Source organism: Cornus florida, unplaced genomic scaffold (assembly GCF_030987335.1).
Source record: "Cornus florida cultivar Cherokee Brave unplaced genomic scaffold, ASM3098733v1 CherokeeBrave_3.0.0_Hap2_Chr04, whole genome shotgun sequence".
NCBI lineage: Eukaryota > Viridiplantae > Streptophyta > Magnoliopsida > Cornales > Cornaceae > Cornus > Cornus florida.
The window spans coordinates 60,676,722-60,685,642 of NW_026775574.1; the positions used below are offsets into that span (position 1 = coordinate 60,676,722).

General features: G+C 36.9%; 1 non-coding gene across 1 annotated transcript; it reads right to left on the reverse strand.

Annotated features, from left to right (window-relative positions):
* Positions 1–308: 308 nt before the first annotated feature.
* Positions 309–415, reverse strand: LOC132305776 (small nucleolar RNA R71). The gene has a single exon (XR_009481684.1). It is a non-coding gene; the product is annotated as a small nucleolar RNA R71 (small nucleolar RNA).
* Positions 416–8,921: the final 8,506 nt, after the last annotated feature.

Here is an 8,921-nt window from a genome sequence, read left to right on the forward strand (position 1 = left end):
GCATTCAATTGCCAAATTTCCGTGCTCATCATTATGAGATTAAGGCTTCCACCATTAACATGTGCCCCCTTTTCAATGGGTTGAGCAATGAAAAGCCTTATAAACATTTAGATGAGTTCTTGGAAGTTTGTTCCACTGTGAAAATCACAGATGTTCCGGAAGAAGTCCTAAAAATGAAGCTATTCCCTTTCACTCTTCGGGATAAAGCTAAATATTGGTTTAACAACTTGCGGCCAAATACAATCACCTCTTGGGCACAATTGCAACAAGAGTTCCTAAAGAAGTATTACCCCACAAGTCGAACCGATGCCATGAGAACTTCCATTCGTGAATTTAAACAACAAGAAGGAGAACCCCTTCATAAAGCATGGGAACGTTTGAATGACTTGCTACGGAAATGTCCACATCATGACATTCCTAAGTGGCAATTAGTTCAATATTTTTTTTCAAGTTTATCCAATGCCAATAAGGGCATTGTTGATGCTTCTTGTGGCGGAAGCTACATAGAAAGAAATGAAGCTGAAATTTGGCTTCTTTTCGAAAAAATGAGTGAAAACTCAATGCATAGATCTTCATCTTCTAGGGGTGGTCACCTAGCAAATATGGGAGGAAAGAAAGCTCTAAATCAAATAGACTCTTCCATGGAAATTGCCGCCGAGGTCAAAAATCTTACTCAAAGATTTGATAAATTCCTTTTGAATCAAGGTCCGGTAATTCAATTTTATTCTCATCCTTCCAATGAAATGTGCATGACTTGTTCTAGTTACACTCACCATACTTCAAATTGCCCTCTTGGACAAGTCATACCAAGTGAGTCTCAAGAACAAGCAAATGCAGCTTTCATTCATCAAGGGAACAACCCTTATTCCAATACTTACAATCCGGGGTGGAAAAATCATCCTAACTTTGCATGGAGAAATCAAGGAGACGGTACAAACCCTCCTTAAAATCAAGGTTACCAAGCAAAGTATGTTCCCCCACATCTCCAAAATCAAAATCAGAATTCTCAAGGTTACCGTCCTTCATTCTATCCTCAGAATGTGAATCAATACTCTCAACCTCAAGCATCAAATTCTCAATCCTATTCTCTTCCTCAAGCATCAAATTCTCCATCTTACTCTAATCCAAATCAAGCGCCTCCTAAAAGTTCCGCTTTTGAGGACAAGGTCTTGCAAGCCTTAGGTGATCTTCGAAAAGATAATCAATTGTTTCATTCTCACTCTCAATTAATTGCAAAGCTTGAAGCTCAAATTGGGCAATTAGCTAATTCTTTAAATGTGAGAGAGAAAGGTAAGTTGCCTAGTCAAACTGAGACCAATCCTAAAGGGCAATTTATGGCGCTAGCAAGTCTTTCATCAGAATTTTCTGGAAATGAGCAAGTTCAAGCAATTACTACCTTGAGGAGTGGTAGGAAAGTGGATAATAAGGTAGAGGTACCTAAGGAGGATAATGAACTGAAGCAACCAAGTGGTAGCATCCGTCCCATTCCAAATCCTATTCCTATTTCTTTGGATGCTAGTGGTTCCAAAATGGACATTCCGTCATCTTCATCATCATCTCCCCAATTAGAGAAGCCTTATGAGCCAAAAGCTCCATTTCCTCAAGCTTTGAGAGAGACTTCATCATTTGGGAGACAAGAAGGGAAAATACATGATATGATGGAAGTGTTTAAACAAGTAAAAATCAATCTTCCTCTTCTAGATGCAATTAGGCAAATTCCACCATATGCAAAGTTTTTGAAGGACTTGTGCACACAAAAGAGGAAGAGTAAGGGAAGGGACCTTAAGAAAGTGCTTTTAACGGAACAAGTGAGTTCCATCATTCTATCTAACACTCATTCTAAGTTCAAGGATCCGGGTGGTCCGACCATTTCTTGTGTTATTGGAAACCAAGAGGTTCGTAGAGCTCTCCTTGATTTAGGTGCAAGTATCAATCTCATTCCATACTCTGTTTACTTGCAGTTAGGATTAGAGGACTTGAAGCCAACATCGATAGTAATCCAACTAGCCGATAGATCAATTAAGAAACCAAGGGGAATTGTTGAGGATATTCTAATTAAGGTTGATAAATTTTATTTCCTGGTTGATTTTGTGGTACTAAATACTGAGCCAGTCCCTAATCTCACCAATCACATTCCAGTCATCCTAGGAAGGCCATTCCTTGCCACTGCCAATGCCACCATTAATTGTAGATCCGGCATTATGGACATCTCTTTTGGCAACATGATGGTTAAACTTAATGTTTTCAATACAAGTCAACATCCCACAGATGAAGACGAGTGTTTCCTAGTAGATGTCTTAGATGAAACCATAGAGGAGACTCTTCCTTCTATTCTCTCTAAGGACCCTCTTGAGGTGTGCCTTTGTGAAATGTTTGAAAGTTGTGGTTTTGACACAGAAGGATCCATAAGTGAGGTGAATGCTTTAATGGACTCTGTGGCCACTTTGGATTACCCACCTTGGAAAAGCAAGAAAGAACCTCTTCCTTCACTCTCTGGTACTCCACCAGTTCCATCTCTCATCTCTCCTCCTATTCTTGAGCTTAAGCCCCTTCCATCAAATCTGAAATACGCCTTCTTAGGCCCAAAAGAGACTCTTCCGGTCATCATTGCTTCCAATCTTGAAAATAACCAAGAGAATGATCTTTTAGAAGTTCTTAAAGCTAACAAAGAAGCCATTGGATGGAGTGTGGCTGACTTAAAAGGCATTGACCCTTCTATTTGTATGCATCGCATACACATGGAAGAGGATGAAAAGCCATTTAGGGATGCTCAAAGGAGATCAAACCCAAATATGAAGGAAGTTGTCATGAAAGAGGTTGTGAAACTTCTAGATGCGGGAATCATTTATCCTATCTCTGATTCCAAATGAGTTAGTCCAACTCAAGTGGTTCCTAAAAAGTCGGGAATCACAGTTGTTGAAAATGCTATGGGTGATCTTATTTTGAAACGCACCACCACTTCATGGCGTGTTTACATAGATTACCGAAAACTGAATTCTGCCACTAGGAAGGATCATTTTCCATTGCCTTTCATTGACCAAATCTTGGAAAGATTGGCTGGGTAACAATACTATTGCTTCCTAGATGGTTACTCGGGGTACAATCAAGTGGCCCTAGATCCATTGGATCAAGAAAAGACCACATTCACATGTCCTTTCGGTACATTTGCTTATCGACGGATGCCTTTCGGATTGTGCAATGCTCCTGCCACTTTCCAAAGGTGTATGATGTCAATTTTTTCGGACATGGTGGAGAAGTATTTAGAAGTCTTCATTGTTGACTTCTCGGTTTTTGGGTCCTCATTTGATTTGTGTCTCCAAAATCTTAAAAAAGTGCTTCAAAGATGTCGTGAGACTAATCTTGTGTTAAGTTGGGAAAAGAGCCATTTCATGGTTCAAGAAGAAATCGTGCTTGGACATGTCATCTCTAAAAGAGGAATAGAAGTAGATAGAGCGAAAGTTGAGCTAATTTCTGAATTGTCTCCACCTACTACGGTGAGAGAAATCCGCTCCTTTCTAAGACATGCCAGTTTTTATCGCCGGTTCATCAAAGACTTTAGCAAAATTGCTAGACCCTTGTGCAACCTTCTTGCCAAGGAGACTCCATTTGTCTTTGATGAAGCATGCCTAAATGCTTTTCATCAACTTCGCACTCTTCTATCATCCGCTCCCATCATGCAACCTCCAAATTGGTCATTACCATTTGAGATTATGTGTGATGCTTCCGACTTCGCAATGGGTGCTGTTTTGGGGCAAAGGGTAGGTAAACTACCATATGCTATATACTATGCGAGTAAGACTTTCTCAGGTGCCCAATTGAACTATTCTACCACTGAGAAAGAGTTACTTGCCGTAGTATATGCCCTTGATAAATTTCGGTCATATCTTTTAGGATCCAAGGTAATTGTGTTTTCCGATCATGCCGCTTTTAGGCATCTTTTAATGAAAAAGGAAACCAAACCTCGCTTGATAAGATGGATTCTACTTCTTCAAGAATTTGACTTTGAAGTCAAGGATAAAAAGGGCACCGACAATGTCGTTGCCAATCATCTGTTTAGATTAATGGTTTAATCTTCTCCAAATCTTGAAATTCATGAATCATTTCCGGATGAACAACTCTTTCAAATCTCAAATGGGACGTTGCCTTGGTTCGCCGACATTGTTAATTATCTTGTAACCGGCAAACTTCCCATTACTTGGTCAAAACAAAAAAAGGACCGATTCTTTGCTACCATCCGGAAATACTATTGGCAAGATCCCATTCTGTTTCGTTATTGCCCGGATCAAATCATAAGAAGATGTGTGCCGGAAAGTGAAGTTCCGAGCGTCCTTGTGTTTTGTCACACACTTGCTTGTGGTGGGAATTTCAGTAGAAAAAAGACCGCTTTGAAGGTTCTTCAAAGTGGGCTCTCCTGGCCCACTATCCACCGAGAGGCCTATAACTTTCGCAAGGTGTGTGTTCGGTGCCAAAAGTTGGGATCAATGTCAAAGAGAGACATAATGCCTTTAACTTCAGTCTTCGTTGTTAAAATCTTCGATGTATGGGGCATAGACTTTATGGGACCATTCCCAATGTCTTATGGCTTTCAATACATCCTCGTTACCGTTGATTATGTTTCAAAATGGGTTGAGGCTTGTGCTACCAAAACGAATGACCACTCCATGGTAATTGCATTCGTTAAATCAAATATCTTTGCTCGTTTTGGTATGCCAAGGGCTATAATAAGTGATGGAGGAAAACATTTCTGTAATCAATTCTTGAAACAACTTTTCTTGAAATACTCCGTCACACATAAAGTGGCCACTCCCTACCATCCCCAAATAAGTGGGCAAGTCGAGGTGTCAAATAGGGAAATCAAGCATATTCTTGAGAAAACTGTCAATCCGACCCAAAAAGATTGGTCAAGAAAATTGAACGATACTTTGTGGGCTTACCGGATAGCTTACAAGACTCCAATAGGCATGTCTCCATATAGACTTGTTTATGGGAAGCCTTGTCATCTTCCGGTTGAGCTAGAACACAAAGCACTTTGGGCAATAAAAAGGCTCAACTTTGATCTTGATAAGGCTGGAAAGGACCGTTTACTCCAACTCAATGAGCTAGAGGAATTGAGAAATGATGCCTATGATAGTTCAAAAATTTACAAGGCAAGGACAAAAGCATTTCATGATAAACATATTGTGAAAAAGTCCTTTGAAGCCGGTCAAAAGGCTTGGTTATTCAACTCTAGGCTCAAATTTTTCCCTGGAAAGCTTCGAACCAAATGGGAAGGCCCTTATCAAATTATCTCCGCCTCACCTCATAGGGCGGTTGAACTTAAAAATCTAAAAGATGAAGGGACCTTCAAAGTTAATGGTCAAAGGCTTAAACCATACATTGATGGACAAAATTTTCAAAGAAATGTGGAATCTACCCTCTTGGTAGATCCCATTTACTTTGAAGATTGAGAACATCTCACGTCTTTCTAGCGACGTTAAACACTAGTTGTATCGAGTTTCTCTTCCGTTGCATTTTAATTTTCATTTTATTATTATTTTATTTTTATTTTTCCTTTTGTACATTTATGCATTTTTAAATTAAAAAAAAAAGTGAAAAAAAAAATTTTTAAAAAAAAAAAAAAAATTGTAAATGAGTAATGTAGGTTGGTGTTTGATTTTATTTCTATTTTATTATTATTATTATTATTATTTTTGTATATATTTCATGTTAGTTTTGATTTATTCAAAAATATAAAAAAAAAAAAATTTTAAAAAGTATTAATTAGTATAGGTTGATAAGTGATTTTATTTTAATTTTATTTATTATTATTTTTATTATTATTATTTTATCTATTTTTCATTTTAGTGTATATATTTTTTTTAGTTTAGTTTTGTTTTATTTTTTCTATTATTATTATTATTTTTTTAAAAAAAAAAAAAATTTGAAAAATTGAAAAAAAAGAAAGAAGAAAGATCGATCCCCAAAATGGGTAGGAGATCGATCCCATTTTCTTGGCAGAGAGCAACAAAAAAATAGGCCAAGTGGATTGATCCCCGTCTAAAGGGATCGATCCCATTTTACTTGTGTTTCTTCCTTCTCATTAAACAGTGAAGGGGACATTTTTTGCCTAAAATTGTCGATCCCCCGTCAAAGCAGATTGATCACACCTTAGCCCTTGAAACCACGAATACATTCTCTCTTCTGTTGCTTGAAATTCTGCTTCTTCCCCCAAAAATCTCTAAACCCAATTTCATTGTCGAACCCTCACGGTTCGCTCTTCTCTTCTCGCGGCTGTTCGTAGTTCTTCTCCGGCGTCGTGGCTTTTTTTTTTTCTCCAGCGATCAAGGTTAGTTCTTCAACGATGATCGCTGTTGGGTTGTGGGTTATTTCTCGGCGATTTTGATTTCGCCGTTCTCTGTCGCATCTGGGTCGTCTTTTCGGCGTCGCATCTGAGTTCTCTCCAGCGATCGCCGCTGGGCTCTTCTCCGGATCGTGGCTGTTCATCTTTCCGGCGTCGCGGCTATTCGCCGTTCCTTCCAACGATTAAGATCGGGTTTTTCTCCAGCGATTCCGGCTGGATTCTCTTCAGCGATTTGACTGAATCTTTGAGGCGTCGCTGCTGGGTTGCGTTTCATTCCGACAAGCTGGGCCGTTTCTGAATCGTCGGCGACTTCAGCTGGGTCTCGCCGGCTTTTGACTGGGTTTCTTTCTCCGGCGAGCTTCTGGGAATTTCTTCTCCGGATCGTGGTTGGGTTCTCCGGCAAATTTGGCTTTGCCGTTCTATTTTGCTTGTAAAATAAATAATTAAATAATTAAAAACAATTAAATAACAAAATACATAATAAAAAAATTAAATAATAAAATAATAAAAACATTAAATAATAAAAAAATTCAAAAAAAAAAATTGACTTGATGATAAATAAAAAAAAAAAAAAGAAAACAAAACAAAAATAAATAAAAAATAAATAACAATTAAATTGTTGATTAAAAAAAAAAAAAAATTTGGGGAAGTTTGGCTGCTGAATTTTGTTAGTTAATTTGCAGATTTTACAGTTGTTAAAAATAAACAATAACAAAATAAATAAATTTAAGAAAAACAAATAAAAAAAAAACCAATTCAGTAGATTTTGCAATAGGGTTTTTATTTATTTATTTCTTTTCAAATAAATAACAAAATAAAAATTAAAAAAAAAAAATTTCAAAGTCGCATTTCGTCTTGCTAGAGATATTAAACTTAGCTCATTTTATTTATTTATTTATTTTGTAGGTTGTATATATATGTTCTTTTTCTTTATTTATTTTTAAAAAATCAAAAATCAAAAATTGGTGTTACCATTATGCCTCTCTGCATGCATGTTCTCATCTTTGTTTCAAGGACTTCATCTTATATATCTTTGCATCATATTTTATATTGTCTAGAGTGTATGATTCTTATCCCATTTGATATTTGATGTGAGTTGCTAGTGTGGTTTTTCAATAGGTTTTTGAATCCAAGTTTGGGGGAGACCTCTTTTCTACTAGATCATTGCCGGACTTCATAGTCTTTACCATCACGGTATACTCTTTCTATTATTTTTCATTGTTCTCATTGCACATTGAGGACAATGTACAGTTTAAGTTTGGGGGTAAGGTCATCATGATTCATTCTATTTAAGTTAAGCTTTAAATGCATGATGAGATTTAAGATGTGTTTGGCAATGATTTCGAACTTTTGAAGTATAGTTCCTTTGAAAAGCAAGTTGTTAGGGTTTAATACTTCTTGTATGCTCTAGGATGCCATTTAGGGGTAAATTTTTAATTTTTGATATCATGTTTGCTCTTGTGGTACACATCATCTTATTGATTGAAAATGCTTTGAGAGTTGATTCTAAAATTCTACACTTGCACTTGCGCACACTAGCATTCAATTTGTGGGGTACATGCTTAGTTGATTATTGTCTTGGTTTATCCCAATTGAGCTAGTATGCTTTGAAAGCTTTCATTCTTGATAAAATGACCTTGCAGAAAAGAAATAAAAGCACTCACCAAAGGTGAGGAACAAAAAAAAAAAAAAAAAAAAAAAACTGCATTCTTTCAACATGTCAACTGATTAAAAAGGAAGACAAGGAAAGAATGTAAGATGTATGATTAGTTTGAATTCGTAGCCTAGCCATTCCGAGTCATTACGCCCTTAGGAGTGTCTTTACACTTAACGCCCTATGACCATGTGGTTTAGGAGTCGTTGGCTCAACGCTTGTTACATGGGGTGATTAGAGAGCTTAAGGAACTTGGACATTGCACATGGTCATACATAAAAATAAAAAAAATAAATAAATAAAATGAAATCAATAAAAAAAAAGAAAAGAATGTTTGATTAAATAACAAGGTTCATTCAATGTCTTGATGTCTGGTACTATATCTGCATGCTAGTTTGAGGGTAAGGCTATGCCATTACTTTGATTTGTTAGGATAGCAACACATTTTGATGCCGGTTCACTCAAAAGGATAACAGAATTGATTCAATTTGCATGATTAATTGATTGATGTATGGAGGACCATTTTTGCTTACATGATGTTGAAATGTTGATAATAGCTTAGAAATGGCAGAAATTTGCATACTTGAGGTAGTCTACTTTCAACACTTGTTTAATATGTGTCGTTGCTTCTCAAGTAAGAAAGAGCTTTTGATGTTTGTGGGTACCATTTCTGGAAACCCTCACGAGACTTCACTCGTCCACTAGGGGTAACCTAGGGGTTTAAAAGGCATGTTGCATATGCTAAATGCAACCGTGATCCCTACGAAAGTGGTGTTATCTTTATTTGTTTTATTAGTTCATAGTTGTATATATGTTTATTTCATTTCCATGCTGTAGTTCATTGCTAGGGACTGGCAATATCTAAGTTTGGGGGCGTGATAAGTGCTTAAATGTTGCACATTTCAACACCTAAGTTAGGGTATTTCA